The sequence below is a fragment of the Ochotona princeps genome, chromosome 13, assembly GCF_030435755.1.
Source record: "Ochotona princeps isolate mOchPri1 chromosome 13, mOchPri1.hap1, whole genome shotgun sequence".
NCBI classification, from domain to species: Eukaryota; Metazoa; Chordata; class Mammalia; order Lagomorpha; family Ochotonidae; genus Ochotona; species Ochotona princeps.
The window spans coordinates 46,664,633-46,682,890 of NC_080844.1; the positions used below are offsets into that span (position 1 = coordinate 46,664,633).

Sequence of the window (18,258 nt, forward strand, 5' to 3'; positions counted from 1 at the left end):
GCCACTAATAGGAAGCTCAGAAGCAATTACTTGTCAGTGTTTTGGCTACAACCTAGTGTAGGAAACAGCGCTATTGTATTTTCATTTATATTGGAGGCAAAAGTTAGAACTTGCAAAAAACTTTTAACTGGAAAAGAACGTGGTTTTGCAATTCTTCTGAGGAGGGAAAGCAACCAGATAATCCTCATAGCCACCCACTCCCTTCTTGGAGAGCAAGAAGAGCTATTCTCTTTCATAGTAAAAGGCCTTGGAAAAATGATGATAATCGTTTCTGACCTGCCTGCCTGCCTGCCTTCCCTCCCTTCTTCCTTCCTTTGTTTCTCTAAGGAGGGAAAGAAGAAGTTGATCTCTTTCTGCTGGTTCGCTCCTCAAATGCCTGCCATGCCTAGAGCTTGGCATGTGAAGCTTGGAGCCAAGAGCTTCTGGGATCAAACGACTTGAGCTATTCTCCACGGTCTTCCCACACTGACGGGTGCCTCACAGCTTATCGGCTTTAATAATCATGCCTTCAGATTATTACAGTTCCATACTCGTTATAAGAACAAAAATCTGTGAATTTATGGAACCAAAGAATTTCAACATTGGATGGCACATCAGAGGGCCATCTAGCTGCATACGTCACATAACACAGGAATCCTTTATGAAGTGTGTTTGCTAAGAGCTCATGTCACCTCTGCGTGGTCAGCACCCATATTGGTGGACTGGATTTCTTTTTTCAAAGTTGTATGTTAGAGCTATAGTGAGACAGGCAGATGATCTGATGAGGACAGCACTTACCTGCTGGCTTACACTTAGAGCTAAGCTGATCCGAAACCAGGAGCCCAGGAGGGAGTTTCTTCTGGGTCCTTAAGGTGGGTGCAGGGTCTCCCATCTTTGAGTCAGCCTCTACTGCTTTCCTAGAACACAAGCAGGGAGCTTGATTGGAAGTGGAGCAGCTCGGAATTGAACTGCCACCCATATGGAATCCTGACACATGCAAGTGAAGATTGAGGCACTAGGCTATCTCACCAGGCCCAATTCAAAATATTTTAAGCTTAATTTGGATAATGTATTTTAATTGCACCCTAAACTGCATATACTGTTTTAGTGTGGATGCTGGAAAATGTTATAGAATCTTAGCTTGAGTTAGTTTTCTTTTTTGTTCTTTGAAGCCAGAAAACCATATGTAAGCAGTTTGACAAATGACATAATGTGGTGGCATATATGACTAGTACAGGTATTTTAAACCTAGCTCCAGTTCCTGAAGATGGTGAACATCTGCTTCGAGGTATTGTAGAGCTCCACAATGCACTAATTGAATTACTCTTTCCTGGAGTTGCCGACTGCACTAATTGAATTAGAATCTGTGTGCCCGTGCATATGTGTGTGCGAGTGTGTAACTGAGGTAATTCCGACCTTAACGGGCAGGATTGTGAGACATGACTGATGGTGTGTACTGTGCTGCTATCTAATGGCAGGCCATGGAACTACTGCGTGGTCTCCAGGGAAGAGAGAAGGCAGTCATCTGAGCTAGTGTGACCTCCATGTAACCCCATGCAGTTTAGTTCAGAAGGTCCCAGAATATATTTTTGTTATTCTAAATTAAAGAAGGAAGAATGTCCTGAATTTCTTCATTAAAATTAAGATGCTTTATTAGGCAAGAAGTTTGTTCTGTGAAATTCCTAACCTTTATTTTGTGAATCAAAATCAAAATCGACTATCTTGAAGAGTCCTGTTCATTTTCATTTTACCTTTGGCAGATGTAAATGTGTTAATGATGTAGGGTCACAGGAAGGATGAATGATAGTTTATTTATATTCTTTTTTTTTTTAATTCCCAAGTCATTCATATATATATATATATATATATATATATGGAGAGAGAGAGGAAGATCTTCTGTCCATTGATTCGCTCCCCAAGTGACCACAACAATTGGAGCTGAGCCAATCCGAAGTCAGGAGCCAGGAGCTCTTCCGGGTCTCCCACGCAGGTGCAGGGTCCCAAGGCTTTGGACCATCCTCGACTGCTTGCCCAGGCCGCAAGCATGGAGCTGGATGGGAAGCAGGACTGCCGGGATTAGAACTGGCGCCCATATGGGATCCTGGAACATTCAAGGCAAGGACCTTAGCTGCTAGGCCACCATGCTGGGCCCAGTTTATTTATATTATTATTAAAGAACTACTTTGTCCTCCAATTCCTGTGTTTTCCATTGTGAGCATATACCTCCTCAAAGGCTTTTTCTTTCTTTCTTTTTAAAATATTTATTTATTTATGTTGGAAAGGCAGACTTCCAGAGGAGGATCTTTCATCCACTGTTTCACTCCACAATGGCCAATCTGAAGCCAGGAGCCAGGAGCCTCTTCTGGATCTCCCACGTGGGTAAGGGTCCCAAAGCTTTGGGCCGTTCTTGACTGCTTTCCCAGGCCACAAGCAAGGAGCTGGATGGGAAGTGGAGCAGCCAGGACACAAACCAGCACCCATATGTAATGCTGATGCTTGGAGCTGTAGAGGATTAGCCAGTTGAGCCAACTCACCCACCCCGGCTTCATGTTTTCATTTACACAGAACCTGTGTGCTAGAAATGTCTCTCCCATTAATAAGTAGAAGGAAGCTGAGCAAGTTTGACATCTGCTTTTATGAACAAATTGTTCCCAGGATCCTAAGGTTTCTGTGACCATTTTGCCCACACAGGTTATTAAAGGTCTAAAAAAGAACTTCATATTTGTCAGAAATACTAAGGTTAGTTAATTTGTAAGGGGATAAGGAAAAACTGCATGCATATCATTATGCTTTTATGAAATGTAAAATTGTAATTTTTAAAATTGTAACTTTAAATTATAAATGTAGTACCTGGCGGCATGGCCTAGCAGCTAAAGTCCTCGCCTTGCCAGGATCCCATATGGGCGCCAGTTCTAATCCCGGCAGCCCTGCTTCCCATCCAGTTCTCTGCTTGTGGCCTGGGAAAGCAGCTGAGGATGGTCCAAAGCCTTGGAACCCTGCACCTGTGTGGGAGACCTGGAAGAGGATCTGGGCTACTGGCTTCAGATCGGTGCAGCACCGGCTGTTGTGGTCACTTGGGGAGTGAATCAATGGACGGAAGATCTTCCTCTCTATCTCTCATCTTGTCTGTATATCTGACTTTCCAATAAAAATAAATAAATCTTTTAAAATTATAAATGTAAAATTTTTCTTGGAAAAATACTTGAGTTATAGCCACAGTTGACTAGATTCTACAGGTCACTACTATTGTACTTAATTATTCAAAATTTATTTTCATCACAGAAGTGGGCGAGTGTTAAGCCCTTCAAGATGAAGTAGATGATTTTACTCTTTTTTTAAAATTGTTACTATTTATTAATTTTGTCAAAAGTGATGCCAAATATAATTTAAAGAAAAAAGATTTGGGCCTGGTGTGATAGCCTAGTGGCTAAATCCTCCCTTGCATGCGCCAGGATCTTACATGGCTCCTGGTTCTTGTCCCAGCTGGAACCCAAGTGTTTGAGGCATCATTGCATCTTCTAGTTGCCAACTGACGAAGTCAGGAGCTGTGTTGAGGCAGGTGTGAAGCTTGGAGTCTGAATTGCTGACGAGTGCCCCTGTCTCCATGAACTTTCTGAAGACTCCTTATATAATCACTTCATTTACAGCTTGTGTATGTGCATATAATTGCCACTTCAATAATGTAACATGCTGTCCTGAGCAGTTAAAGTTATCTCTGAGTTTTATTCTATGAAAGACACAGGTGTAAGGTATAAAGTCTTGATTTTTTTCTGTGATATTCAGTATTAAAATGTTTGATTATGCCAATATTTTTGTAGTCAAATTTGGTTTTCACTTTAAAGAATGAGCTGTTTAGGGATGGCCTGAAAGGCACTTTACTGAATTAGAAAATGCCTTTTGAAAAACTCGTCATAACTCCATCATTTTACATACAGACTGTACGAAGTATTATACAGGCATTAAGATTTGAGGAGCTTTCATTTATTTATTAACCATTTATTGCATATAATTTGGAGGGAGACCTTATTTAGTATTAGTTTTCCTGCATTCCCGCCCTCCCCCCGCATTGAGCTAAAGATCTGGCTTAACAGCAGTACTAAAGAAGTTGTTTATTTACATTCATATGTGATAGCAGAAAATAATGATGCATATATTTCAGACTAGTCTGTGTTAATTTTTTTTCTGCCTTTACACATTTTTTTGGATTACTACGTGTAACTGAAGAGAAGTGCCATTAGTAGAGTGCCTCCTGCTGGAAGAGCTAAGATTTTCAGTTGTTGTCTCCTGAATTGGTAGTGCCCACTTGTGGTTTGGTTCACAGCTACTTGTAAGGCTGTAAAATGGGACTGAGGCTAATGCATACAAGGTATAAAGCACTTCTTTAAACAGTCTATTTCTAGAACTTAAATTGTCCTGGGACTAGCTCTTGATATAAAAATTCATAGAAACCTCTTTTTCACAGAGTGCGGTAACTCCTTGCCATAGTGCTGTAGTGTTAAAATTCACATTGGCCAGGTTGTTCTGTAAATTAAACACTGACAGCTACCCTCAGGGGAACAGCCAATGTATTTATGATGATGTGCTGATTACACAAAATACACTGCAAGCAGAAAACAGCTGCAGAGAACAAACCTCTTAAAAAGAATACAATTACAAATAGCACCCTCAGTATTTCTAGTGGTGAACGTGGAATCAGTATGCTAATGTAGCTTTCTTACATAGTCTGCCTGAAAACAAAAAAGAGTCTGCAGGATATAATAAGTTAAATTATGGTTGAATGCATATGTGATGCCAACATAGCACCGCGTAGCAGTAAACAATTTTCATTTCTGAAGAACGTGGCTGTGAGTGCATGGATTTCAGGTGTGGCATAATCCATCCTGCTCCCTTCTCCCACCAACGCATGCTTTGGTTGGTTTTCTTAGTGCTTTTCTCATATAGCAGGGCATGGCCTTGAGGTGTTAGGATAGACATTTGAAAGATAATGCACAATGAAATGGGCAGGAAGATATCTAAATTGTGGTTTAAAATTCCTGTTGGGAACCTGGTATGTTAAGATTGGCATATCAACATTTCCTTTTGAAGATACAGTTGTATATTTTCAGTGTTATTCATGCCTTTGATGGTGTTTACCCTTGAAATTAATAAAAGGAGTCATGGCTCTGTATCTCTGGTAAGGTCTTCCTAATTTCTATTTTTCTCCCCCCCCACCAACTGTTTTGGTATTTGCAAAATGGGTAATTGTGAATTTTTAGGAGAATCTGTTCTCAGATATGCTACTTTGTATTCCTGTGTAAGGACATTTGGAAAAAAATTTAGTTTGTCCTATTTGAGATCCATTTAGAGCTTAGGCTCAATATCCGTGAAATATATTTCCACTGCTGAGCATACTAGCTTCTGTTTAAATCAGTAGAAAATATGTTGATCTTCCAAGACATAAATTTACTCAAGGCAACTGTAAGGTATAACACAGGGACATAGTGATTGGAAACAGTTCACTTCACTCGCCTGAAACTAAGAATCAACTCTTCAGTGTATGGATCACTGGTAGGTAATAATCGACTATTATTGGTCTGTCTGTCCCTTTTTAAATCAGTTTGGAACCTCCTGGAGTTATTTTCTTTCTCTGATGACATCAATCCCATGTGGCAGAGGAGTTGTGTATAATCGTTTTGGTTTAATCAATAGAATAATTGATAAACCAGATAAGATTTAAACTGATTATAGCTCCAACAGAATTCCTCAGGGGCCTTGGACTCTCTTAATTTTGACATGTGTGTTGTGTACCCTGAGGATGAAGTGCAGTTTGAATTATCTGTTTTTATTTGCTTAATGACGGGGAGGGTGTTAAAGTCAAATGTTTAATTAACCCAGCAATGGGCTGCGTTGTCACTTACACACAGCTGATTGAGATATCTCATGGAGAATACTGAACAGGAATGATAATGTGGCACTGGGACGGAAGATTGCTTTTTCAGTCCATTTGCTGGGTCACTGCTTTGAATGTCTTATTGGATGAAAGGCATTCAGCCTGGAGAAAAAATTCAGCATTTAAGTACATTTTTGTTCTCTTCTCCCCCTCTAGGCCCCTCCCTGCCCAGAAGTTAACTAAAACAGATATGTTCTAGGCTTAATAAGCCATTCATGTAGTAGTAAGAGATCAGGGTGGTTGGTAGCCTCAGGCTACATAATTTCCTTTGGAAACAGAAACATCTCACTAGCCTCCAAGGTATTCTAAATGTGAGCTCTTTTGTCCCTGGTCCCTTGTCCCTTGTCCCTGGCCATTACTCTGGAGTCGTCTTTGGTCCCTTGTTTCCTGCCTTTCTCTGTAGTGTTCGCTAGATGGGCAGCTAGCTACCTTTAGGGCCACATGCAACCCTTTTCTATTAAAGGAAAAAATTCTCTATATTGTTGTTTGCTTCTATTTGGTTAGAGTTTTTGATCAAGTGAGACTTGAAAACTATTCAGAAATGAAAATTTGAAGTGTAGGGATTCTTCTAGTTTCGTTATTGCTATTGTACAAACAACTGGTACCATGCATATTTCATTTTGTTGAGTGGCAGTTTGCCTTCCGTGTAAGCTGAAAAAATAGTCCAGAAAAGATTTTAATCGCTCACACCATCAAAAATGAAGTTTCAGTGACTTGCTACCCACAAAATTTCCAACCAGTTTGATAATGAAAAAAAAAATTATTTGAAAGCATATTAAGCACACTTGAAAAAAAATTTAGAATCAGGGTTCTCTTTTTGTAGCTCTTAGTTTTCTTCCTTCTAACCTGCAAAGAACTAAACCACAAATTTACTAATTTTTTTCTTTGCTTTAGTAATTTGTATTCCAGAGAGCACAGTGGGGAGGATACAGATTGATTTTTTTTTTTTTTTTTTTTTAATGTGTGTCCTCTTGAAAGCATAGTCTGGGGCATGAGTATGGGGTTGGGAGCGGGCGGGGGGGGGGGAAGGGAGCGGGTTGGTGGGGCCCAGGGAGGTGTTACAGAGCAATAGAAGCATGCAGCTAGCTAGTTTTCAGGCACAGGTTGGACTTTTGCGGGTCAAGGCAGACCAGACAAGTAGCTTTTCTTGAGGGACACAAGTAATAGACCAAATATAGAGCAGCTATTTCAGGAATCATGTAGGTCATTTAATTATCCATTATGATTGAGTGGCTAATGCTCTTTTGGCAATTACATGACCTCTGTTATTCTTGAAACCTTTCCAGGCCCTCGTGGGTCGAGTGACCCACCAGTCAGAGCTCTCAGACTTCATTCCACTCAAAAGGAAAGGAGATGTTGGGAACCACTGGCATTTAGAAATAGCTTTGCTGCTGACCACTACCCCAGAATGTCCTTTGTGCAGCAGTCAATGATAGGCAAGTGGGTTTGAAGTCATCTGTGCCTTCATTGTCTGTTAGAGCAAAAGATGTACTTTGGTTTCTACAAAAGGGAGTTTTAGCAGGACAAACTTTAATACTAAACTTGGCTGTCACAGCTTTTGTACTGCAAGAAAAGGTCCTATGGTATTGAAATTGATGTTTATTATCTGTCAAACCAGTCATCTGTTACAAACCTTTTAAGTTGTGAAAAAATTTTTCTCATTCCATAACATAACAAAATATTGATGATAGGTAATAACAGATTTTAAAGGGTCATTGATAAAAATTAGCCCAATTTGAATTCAACACTAAAATGATCATTAACATGCCACTTTAAAATTGAGGTGCTGACCAAAGAGAATAATTTGAGAACATGTGGATTAATGTTTCTGACTTAGTTTTTTATTTAGTCAACAAAAAATTTGTTTCCTAAAGGAACTCGTGCAAATGCTAAATGATAGCAAAGCTTCCCTTTAAAAATTATAGTAGCTTCATGGAGTAATTAAAGAAAATAATGGAGACTTCTTGTGATTGAGGACAGTTATGCTGTGCAAATTCACATAATCAGATTTGCTGTAAGATTTGCCAGAAATACACCAAGAAAAATTTTATGTGGTTATGAAAGCCCAAGATTAGGTAGAAGGCCCTTTTCTAGCTTTCCAATAATGTAAGCCCTTAGACTAAAAAGAAATAATTTTGCTAGTATTAAACACACAAATGTATTGCTTAAATAGAAGTTATTTGCATTGTTATAGGGAAAAATCATTCCTATTGAAGAAAAATTAAAATCTTAAAAAATCTGTTACTCATGGAAGGAGCATTATTTTAAATAACAAACGTACAAGGTTGTTTAATATAAAGTACTCCTGGTCAAACTCCAAGTTAATCTGTTTTTATTTTGTTTTCATCTTGTTATTGGGTAATATTAACAAATGATGAATTGAAGACATGGATTGGTGTGTATAATCTTTGACCCCACAGAAAAGGAAGCCTTCTCAATGTATGCCAGTTCTACCATAGCATCTGGGCACTTAGAGACCTATGAGGATGCAGTCAGTGTGAAGTTACATTAGCTGTTGGTTGTTAAAAAATATGTTTCCCCTTATTCTAGTTTTCAAAAAAAAATTTCAAAATTAGAGATTAACCGAAATGAGAAAGCAGGATTTACAGCAAAAGCAAAAGTTGCTGATTAAAGTTGAAGCATCCTAAATAAGATAATTAGTATTTTAGAGGAAAGCAAGTGATATAAAGTATGATTATTTGTTTTTTAACGTTCCTGTTGCTTATGACACACCCTTGAAAATGTATTATTCACTGTGTGTTACAGCTTTGGGAACCAGAACTTTATAAAATCAATGAAAGGAATGGTGTTTGTAATTTTAAATACCTGAAAAGACATTAAGGCTATGTAATTAATGGGAAAGGCTACAGGATGTTAATAATCCTTTGGAGCAATTTTTTAATAATAAAGAGGAAGCGGGCCCGGCGGCGTGGCCTAGCGGCTAAAGTCCTCGCCTTGAATGCCCCGGGATCCCATATGGGCGCCGGTTCTAATCCCGGCAGCTCCACTTCCCATCCAGCTCCCTGCTTGTGGCCTGGGGAAGCAGTCGAGGACGGCCCAAAGCTTTGGGACCCTGCACCCGCGTGGGAGACCCGGAGGAGGTTCCTGGTCCCGGCATCGGATCGGCGCGCACCGGCCCGTTGCGGCTCACTTGGGGAGTGAAACATCGGATGGAAGATCTTCCTCTCTGTCTCTCCTCCTCTCTGTATATCCGGCTTTCCAATAACAATAAAATCTTAAAAAAAAAAAAAAAAAAAAAAAAGAGGAAGCAAGATTGGTTAAATAAGGAAATATATACTTTTAACCTAACCCACTCTGGTTTTCAAAATATATTTATTTACTTGATATGGTTTTATTTTCATTCCCCAAAACCAGATATTTGGATATATTATCTTAAACTGTTTTCAAGATATTGTTGAATGGCAGCACCAAAGCTGAAATTCATTCATTTAGTAGGGAAAAAAATAAAAGAACCAAGAGTGATGGAAATAACAGTTCCTGAGAAAAAAAGGATATTGGCACATGCCCTAAGGGTTCTATGTTCTCATCTCTGTTCTGAGAAGTCAAAAATATCTACATAATGCAGATGTCTTTGAGTTAACAAAAATAAGCAGATGTCCTTATTAGTAGAATCACAAATGTTTGCTTCTTAGTTTACACAAAACTATATGTGGAGAATCTCTGGATGAAGTGATTGTCTAAATATGGCAGCCAGGAAACGGTAGGATGACTGAATCTGTCCTAAATATAAAGTCATGGGAAAACACAACTTTTGAGATTCATTGGATATAAAGGTAAGAAATCAATTAAACTAGCTTGTATTTTTGTGTATTTTAGTCACATGATAGGTGGACTTGGCTTCTTATTTATTTCTATGCTAAATCCTGTGATTAAATCATATTCATTTGGCCATGCTTATTTAGCTACTTTGTGCATTGTTGTATTTTAAACAGTGTAAACATGTGTGAAACTTATGTTTTCCTCAGAGAATGGTAGTCTTTAATTCTGATGAGAAAGACAATGTACAGAGGCAGGTTATTCAGGTGCCTGCCTTGCAAATATATTTGGCATGAAATAAAAATATATATCTATTAAATAGATGTGATTTGGTAACCATATTGACATGGTGAGCAGAGTAAAATGTTAACAAAGTATCCTTATGCTTAGAAGGGTAAGGTATGAAGGGTTTGGGTTTGTTTTTAAGTCAAAGCTTTTGAGCCAGAAAACCTTTGGGGTTTAAAGGATCTATTACTTCTGATGTGGAGCATATTAACATAATTACAAGCTCTTTATTTACTCATAGTCACTGCTAAGTTGATGTTTAAACCTTTGATTAAGAAAGCAGTCACAAAGCTGAAAGCTATGTAATATCTCATCTTCCCAAAACAAATAACTGTTTGAGCTTTTGATTGTTTGTTTGTTTTGTCCCTTTTTGTTGCTGTGAATTTTTCTTACAGCCAGACTTTTAATGTTATATGTTTAAAATGTTACATTGTAATTTTTTCCCTTGACTTAAGAGCAAAAACAAGTGCTCATTCATGCCCTCCTTGCCTTGTCACACCCTGGTGTGGTTCCTGTCTTCTGTCCTTCTTATCAGAGCATCTCAGTGCTGAGTTGAGCCTGTTTATCTTGAAAGAGCAGGAGGCAGGCTTTTAGGGAGTAAGCTACATGTTCCAGTAAAACAGGCACCAATGCTGTTTGACTGGGAAAACATTTGATCTCTTACATTAACAGCCCATGTCACTGTAATAGGGACCACAGCTGGGCTGTTGTTCAGTTTTCTATTATTTTAGCCTTGAAATAACTGTTAGTGCTGCTCCAAAATCGCCGTGTACAAAATTGTGTGTTGGCTGTCCTCCAGGACTCGTAAGTAAACAAGGTGATGTGCGTGGCCAGAGGGAGGATATGGTGTTGGCTTTGTTTTAAATAATAACTGTCCCTATCTAAAGATAGGTTTTGTCTGGACTATGAGGGAGTGCTGCATGACTTTACTTATGTAAATTTATAGACCTAGCAATATCTTAAAGTAGATTTTGTAACTAATGTTTTTGCTTAGCTATTAATTACCAACTTCCATGTTTTCTAATTTTGAAGCATTTAAGATCTTTAGAGATCATGCACAGTTTCCCTAAATTTAGCAGTTTGTACAGCAATTATTGCAAATGGTCAACTGAGTTTAATGGATATGTTTATTAGATAAAATATTGCTTTGTTTTGTTTTAAAATATTCAGTTGTTGATAATTTCTATGCCAGGGATGGTTTGCCACTTGGAAACAAGAGCAAGATGAAAAAAAAAAAAAAAAAAGGAAAAAAAATATCTGTAAGATCAGCTTGATGTTTTCTTCCTCTCAAACAGAGGAAGACAAGGAAAGAATGGCAGTTTAAGTTTAATCCCTCTCTTTTTCCGTTGGTCTTACTTCAAGAATCTAGTTTATTTTCTCTTATTCTTTTGTGATAGAACACTTATTCTCTTTTGATAGAACACTTACAGGCCATCCAGTGTACTGTCTTCGGATTTAACCCAAAATATATATATCAGCCAGCACACCCATAATAGGTTGAAAGGCAGCCATCCATCTGGGGAGTTCTTCTAAATACTGAATGTGTCATGTGCCTTGACATGACATATCTGTAATATCGCTGAACTCAGAAAGCACTGTCTGTGTTTGCTGTAGGTGTTAAAAAAGAGTACTATGTTTTAAGAATGTGTGCTGTGCAAATTCTAGCTTGTGAGGTAATGACAAGTGTTTGTCTGCATAGATAATATATTTTTCCCCCTGAGGTCCCCACACACCTAGTTTCCCTCAAGCTCATCATCTCTGTCAGGTTAATCAATAGGCACCGTATGGCAGAGGGTCAGTAATCAGTGTCATCGTGCCTTTAAATCGTGTTGAAAATTTGCTTAAAGCCTGGGCCAATTAACATCGAGATGATGAATGGATGGGAAGATGGGAAGAGCCTGCCGCTCAGGGGCTTTGTGAGGAGGAGATGCTCAGCTGTTGAGCAGCAGACACCAGCGAATAAAATCAGCCATTCATGTGCGCTCAGTCCACCCACTCTTAATGATAATGTCAATCTAGCAAAATATATACACATTGGAGTTGTCACGAGTTCATAAATCAAAGGAGTTTGTCAAAGGCATTCAGATTAACGAGGCAGCAGCAATAACAAGTCAAATTTGCATAGAGAATTGCTCGAATCTCAGTAAATTATGATCCTGTTTTTCATTTGATTATTTGCTAATGTCTCAAGAGGGAGAATGATTATATTAGCATGCAAAATCTACTCCAGAAGTAGATATCGGAGGTATAGAGGACCAGCACACTATGACAATTAATCAGTTTCTGCATACTAGCATAAATGCACAAGGCCCAGAAATGAACTTCTTTTTTATTATTATTTCTCCTTGCTACTGATCCAAATGGTTCAGCTTGACAGAGACTTTATATTGCTTTAACAGTGTTCTGAATTGTGCCTGCAGGCAAGACATAGTTATGCAGCTATAACCAACCTATCCATCTGCCAACCAGATTGGAATTCTCCTATCCAAGGCTTCCATTAACCCCCACTGACAGCTCCAAACAGGATTAAGAATTTGGAAGCATAAAAAATAGTTGTTCTTTGCAAACACACACAATCCCTTTGCATTTTGAGAAAGACTGCATCTGCAGTGCTTATAATTAGTATCGGACGGTGCAGTAGGAGGAAAAACCTACTTGGCAGATTTTTTAACTTCTGTCACTGGGAGTAAAGCAGTACTAATGAAGTTTTGTCTGGTTGTCCCAGAGAGGGCTTTCCACTCTTTCTAGTTCTAAGCACAGTGCTTGTGTTGCTGTTTTACTAGAAGACAGCTCTCCTTGAATGTTTTAACCCATGAATCTGTTGAAGTTCAGCAAAATAAGAGAGGCTTCTGTGTGGTTGTAGTTTAATCAAGTATGACATGCGGTAAACATGATGGTGAATTGATATGCGTGGAAACGCCCCAGGGAGGATCATCTTATGGGGCCCCAGAACTGGGCCCTGAATAGGATTCTTCAGTCAGCTTCCACACTTAAACAACCTGTTTCCCCTCCCCCCACCACATCCTAGAAAGATTAATTAAAATTTGTTTAAGTACACACACACATTGCTCTTTACGTCCCTTTTGATTGAAGAGTTTGAATGATTTTTGTCTGTGTAGATAAATTATCTTTTAACCTTATAGAATAATTGTTTCTATTTTTGTAAATTGCAAATCATGATACTTAGAGTCTGTAATTAGTTTCAAGTAACATAATACATTAATGAGAAAAGTATTAATTCAATTATTAACTTAGCAATGAAGCTTGCTGTATGATGTTTGTAAATAGCTATTAGAAAATTGATCTTGTTTTTTTTCCTCCTCATTTGGATTGCCATTCTACATGATAGCGGATTCCTTATTTTCGTTCCCCTTAAAGACAAAGTCTGGCTTGCTCTTAGAGGTGAGGAAGCCCAGGAGCTCTTGCGGGGCTGATGGTGGAAGTGCTTTCCCTTGCCCATCACAGACATCAGCCTGAAGTAGCTGACCCCAGCTCTGTGGATGTCAGCCACATGCAGAGCAAGGTGTTATTTATTCTTGCGAATTGTGAGCCTGATGGTACTGTGGGTAGTACACACCCAGGATGTAGCCACTTCTCTGCTTCAAGACTACCTTGACACGTTGCTGTTGGCCACTAGCTCCATGCCCATAGCCTCACCAACAGTCAGCCAGTTGTAGCTGAAGGAGTTTTTAGGGTTTGGAGCGGTACTTTAGCATATTCCTTGATCTGGAAGCTGGAGCATTTGCATACAACCCTCCATTGCAGATATGCAGGCATGGTGGCTCTGTCTCTGTGGCAGCTGGGGCGGGGGTAGGGACTTAAATTTCCCATATTACATGTTTTGCAAATAAATATAACTATGTATATTTGAATCCTTTGGATTATCTTCATGAAGAATGTGTGGTAGGTGGGAAGTGCTCTTGCTAGTTGGAAGCTGATTATTTCTGTAAACAGGCTCAGCCCCTGTTGCATCATCCAACCTTGAGCACAATGCTTATTCAAAGATTATCATAAGTGATTGAGGGCCTTGACTTTTCATCATTGTGTAAATTAGCTTTTCATTTGATTATATAATTAACTCTTAATCATCCATGTTATCAGGAGTAGTGCGTGTTCAAATAGATAACTGAAAACAGTAAATAAGCCACTTACCAGGTGGAGGAGAGTATTGCTCCAGCTATGACCCTATGGTGTATAACCATTAAAGTCTCTTTACTTCTTGTTTTGAGCACTATAAGCAAAACAAAATTCTGGAGCTAGGAATGGTTTGGTTACCCACAGAAGAAGTGTAAAAAAACAGGCAGACTATATAGCAACAGGTGTGCCTATGTGCCAAACTCTATTTGCAAAAGTATGCATTGATCAGACTTGCCAGCTTATGCTCTAAATTATCATGTTGGAACAGACTTTATTTGGTGTTAAGATGTTTGAGACCAGGGCCCAGTGCCATAGCCTAGTGGCCAAAGTCCTCACCCTGAACGCACCGGGATCCCATATGGGTGCCAGTTCTAATCCAAGCGACCCTGCTTCCCATCCAGCTCCCTGCTTGTGACCCTGGAAAGCAGTTGAGGACGGCAAAAACCTTAGGACCTTGTAATGTGGGAGACCTGGAAGAGGCTCCAGGCTCCTTGGCTTTGGATCGGCTCAGTTACAGCCGTTGCAGCCGCTTGGGAGTGAATCATCAGATGGAAGATCTTTCTCTCTGTCTCTTCCTCTCTGTATATCTGACTTTGCAATAAAAATAATTTTTTTAATGTTTGAGACCCTGGGATCCCCTGTTTAAGTATATGGGTTTGAAGATCATGGGTGGCTCAGGTACTTGGGTCCCTGCCTCACAAAGCAGATGTGGTTTGAGTCCCTGGCCCTTGGCTTCAACCTGTCCCAGCCCTGGGTTTTTTGGTATTTGGCAAATAGGATGCCTGAGCTCTATAGCAGAGAATCTGGGTCTGATTCCTAGATCTGACTCTTGACTGTAGCTTCTGGCTTAGGCAGACCCTCAGAGGCAGCAGGTGATGGCTCAAAGAGTTTGGTTCTGCCACTGACATGGGAGACTTGGATTATGTTCAGCTGCAGCTTTAACCCTGGCAATTGCCGGGCATGTGGAGAAGTGGATCAGTGGATGGGAACACACGCGTGTTCTCTCATTGCCTTTCAAATAATGTGAGCCTTAAATAGAGTGAATGATTCAGTGTTTATAATTGTCAAGTAAACTGAACTAGAACGATGTTGGATACAAAAGTCTGGGGTAAACTGAAAGGAAATGGGTAAAATTGTTATAATTTAACCTTCTGTGTATTGATTTTAAAATATTTTGTATTTACTTTTTTATTATTATTATTTGAAATGCAGAGTTAGAGAGGGGAGGAGAGACAAAATCTTCCCTCTGCTGGTTCACTCACCAAGTGGCTGCATCAGCCAGGGCTTGGCCACATCAAAGCCAAGAGCCTGAATTTCTTCGGAGTCTCCCACATGGATGCAGGGGCCCAAGCACTTGAGCTGTTTTAGGCTGCTTTCCCAGATGCATTAGCAGGGAGTTGGATCAGAAGTAGAGCAGCTGGAACTCGAATCAGTGCCCATTGCAGGCAGAGGCTTAGCTTGCTGTGCCAGAACACTTGCCATAGTATGTGTTGATTTGTAAGACAGTGTTCCTATCTACTCATTTACTCCTGGGCTTGGGCTGAGGCTAAAGTCTGGAAGGCAATTGACGTTTCTTATGTGGATGGCTATAGGAATATAGTTACTTGAGCTGTTATCTCTGCCTCCCATGGTCCGCATTTATCAGGAAGCTGGAATAAGGAGTCAAACCCAGGTACTGGGTTTTAAGTGCTAGTCCAAGTATACAGCCCTGAATACATACATTTTTTTGATGGTTCTTCCTTTAATCTTGATCCCACATTTTGATGTGATTATCCTTTCTTTTTATTTGCCCTGGGTTACTAACATCTGGCAGCAGAATGTGTCCCTGAGGTCTAATGTCCGAGTTTTAGCGGTGTTTCCTTTATTGACTTTTCCCGCTCAGATCCCTGTGAATGTCTCCAGGCTTGGTAATGTGAACACTTCAATTTTCAGTAAAACTTGCATTCTCTTTGACTCTGTTAGTAAGTGCTACAATAGGAAATAACTGAGTTGATATAAGAAGTAATAAGTTACCATATTTTTTAGAAACATGTTAATATAACGTGGCTATTTGTGAATGCTGTTTCTCCGGGACTGCTTTCTGCAAATTATTCACTGAGAAGAAGCATTTCATCTAAGTGTTGGGAATTAATCATGAGCAAGTCAGGTTTAGTGTAGGGTTGGTTTAGGATTAAGCAGTAGATTATACTTTCTAATTATTTTTGTTGAAATATTTTTCCCCTTAATTTTCGCTTCTCTGTTTTTCCCTTTATTTATTAGCATATTATACCTTAGATATATTAGTTTTTATATTGGGCCTAATTTCAGATTTGTGGCAGAATTGAACAATCTACTTCCACCCTTTACACAGATGCACCAAATTGTTTTTTTAATAAAAGTTATTTGAAAGGCACTGTCACAGAGGGAGAGACAAGAGAACAAGAGATTTTCCATCTGCATGTTCCATCCCCAAATGACCACAAGGGCCAGAACTGCGCTGGCCTGAAGCCAGAATGCTTTACACATGACTGATAGGGGCCCAAGTCATTGGGCCCTCTTCCATTGTTTTACCAGAGTGCTGGGTCAAAAATGGAGCAGCTGGGACTTAAACTGGCACTCCTATTGGATGCTTACATTGCTGACAGCTGCTTAACTTGCTGTTCACAATGCTGGCCCAAAAGTTAAGTGTTCCTGCTTACATATATTTATTTATGTAATCTTTGAAAGTTATTTCTAAATGTTACTTCTAAATGTTTCAGTATATGTTTGAAGAACAAATTCCTTCAGGGCCCGGCGCCGTGGCCTAACGGCTAAAGCCCTCGCCTTGAATGCACCGGGATCCCATATGGGCGCCAGTTCTAATCCCGGCTGCTCCACTTCCCATCCAGCTCCCTGCCTGTGGCCTGGGAAAGCAGTCGAGGACGGCCCAATGCATTGGGACCCTGTACCCGCATGGGAGACCCGGAAGAGGTTCCTGGTTCCTGGCTTCGGATCAGCACAGAACCGGCTGTTGCGTTCACTTGGGGAGTGAATCATCGGACAGAAGATCTTCCTCTCTGTCTCTCCCTCTCTCTGTATATCTGACTTTGTAATAAAAATAAATAAATCTTTTAAAAAAAAAGAACAAATTCCTTCAAATAACTAGAATGTACCTGTTCAAAATCAGAAAATTGAAAAAATAAATAAGCTGTGGTATATCCAGTAGTGAAATACTAGTTGGCAGTAACACTGATGTATGCAGCAACATGAATAGATTTGGAATCTATGACATTATTAATATGGCACCCTGGAGAAGGCAAAATTTTGAGCCAGATAAAGTACTGATATTTAGTGAGGACAGAGTTGACAGTCGAAGAGCATTGCAAGGAAACTGAGAGTGTTAGAATTTCTTTTTTCTTTTCTTTTTTTTTTTTTAAGATTTATTATTTTATTTTGAAAGTTTCAGAGGGAGAGACAGATTTTTTTTGGAGATTTATTATTTTTATTGGAAAGTCAGATATACAGAGAAGAGAGACAGAGAGGAAGATCTTCTTTCCACTGATTTGCTCCCCAAGTGGCCACAACAGCCGGAACTGAGCCAATCTGAAGCCAGGAGCCAGGAACTTCTTTTGGATCTCCCATACGGGTGCAGGGTCCCAAGGCTTTGGGCCGTCCTCGACTGCTTTCCCAGGCCACAAGCAGGGAGCTGGATGGGAAGCGAGGCCTCTGGGATACGAGCTGGCGCCCATATGGGATCCTTGCGCATACAAAGTGAGGACTTTAGGTGTTAGGCCACTGTGCTGTCCCAAGACAGAAAGATATTCTATGTGTTGTTTCACTCCCCAGGTGGCCAAAATTGCCAGTGCTGCTGAGCCCTGGTGATTAGTTAGGCTAAAGCCAGGAGCAAGGAGGTTTTTCAGGTATTCCATGTAGGTGGCAGAGGCCCCAGCTCTTGGGTTGTCTTCTACTGCTTTTCCCAAGCCACTATACTAGCAGGAGGCTGGACTGTAGAAGTAGAACAGCCAGTGGTAACTTAACCCACTTTGTCACAATGTGGGCCCCAGGATTTCTTATAATAAGGCAGGTGGTTGTTGCTGAGCTCTCTCAGGTGGTACAAGGAGAGTTTCGCAGAACATTGATGGCCACTTAGGTGAAAATGACTATTCCAAAATTCCCAGCTACCTCAAGACTGT

At 39.9% G+C, this 18,258-nt stretch overlaps 1 protein-coding gene across 7 annotated transcripts in view; it reads left to right on the top strand.

The window, feature by feature from the left end:
- The window catches only part of BTRC (beta-transducin repeat containing E3 ubiquitin protein ligase), a 155,659-nt gene that overhangs the window by 56,518 nt on the left and 80,883 nt on the right, over nt 1-18,258 (top strand). For 2 of the 7 annotated variants that reach the window (XM_058672090.1, XM_058672091.1), the window contains exon 1: nt 10,580-10,787. The exons of 4 other annotated variants lie outside the window; for them this stretch is intronic. The gene's annotated coding sequence lies outside the window, so the exon portion shown is untranslated. Of the gene's footprint in view, nt 1-10,579; nt 10,788-18,258 lie in introns of those variants that run through there. One more of the 7 variants, XM_058672092.1, reaches the window with a different exon arrangement.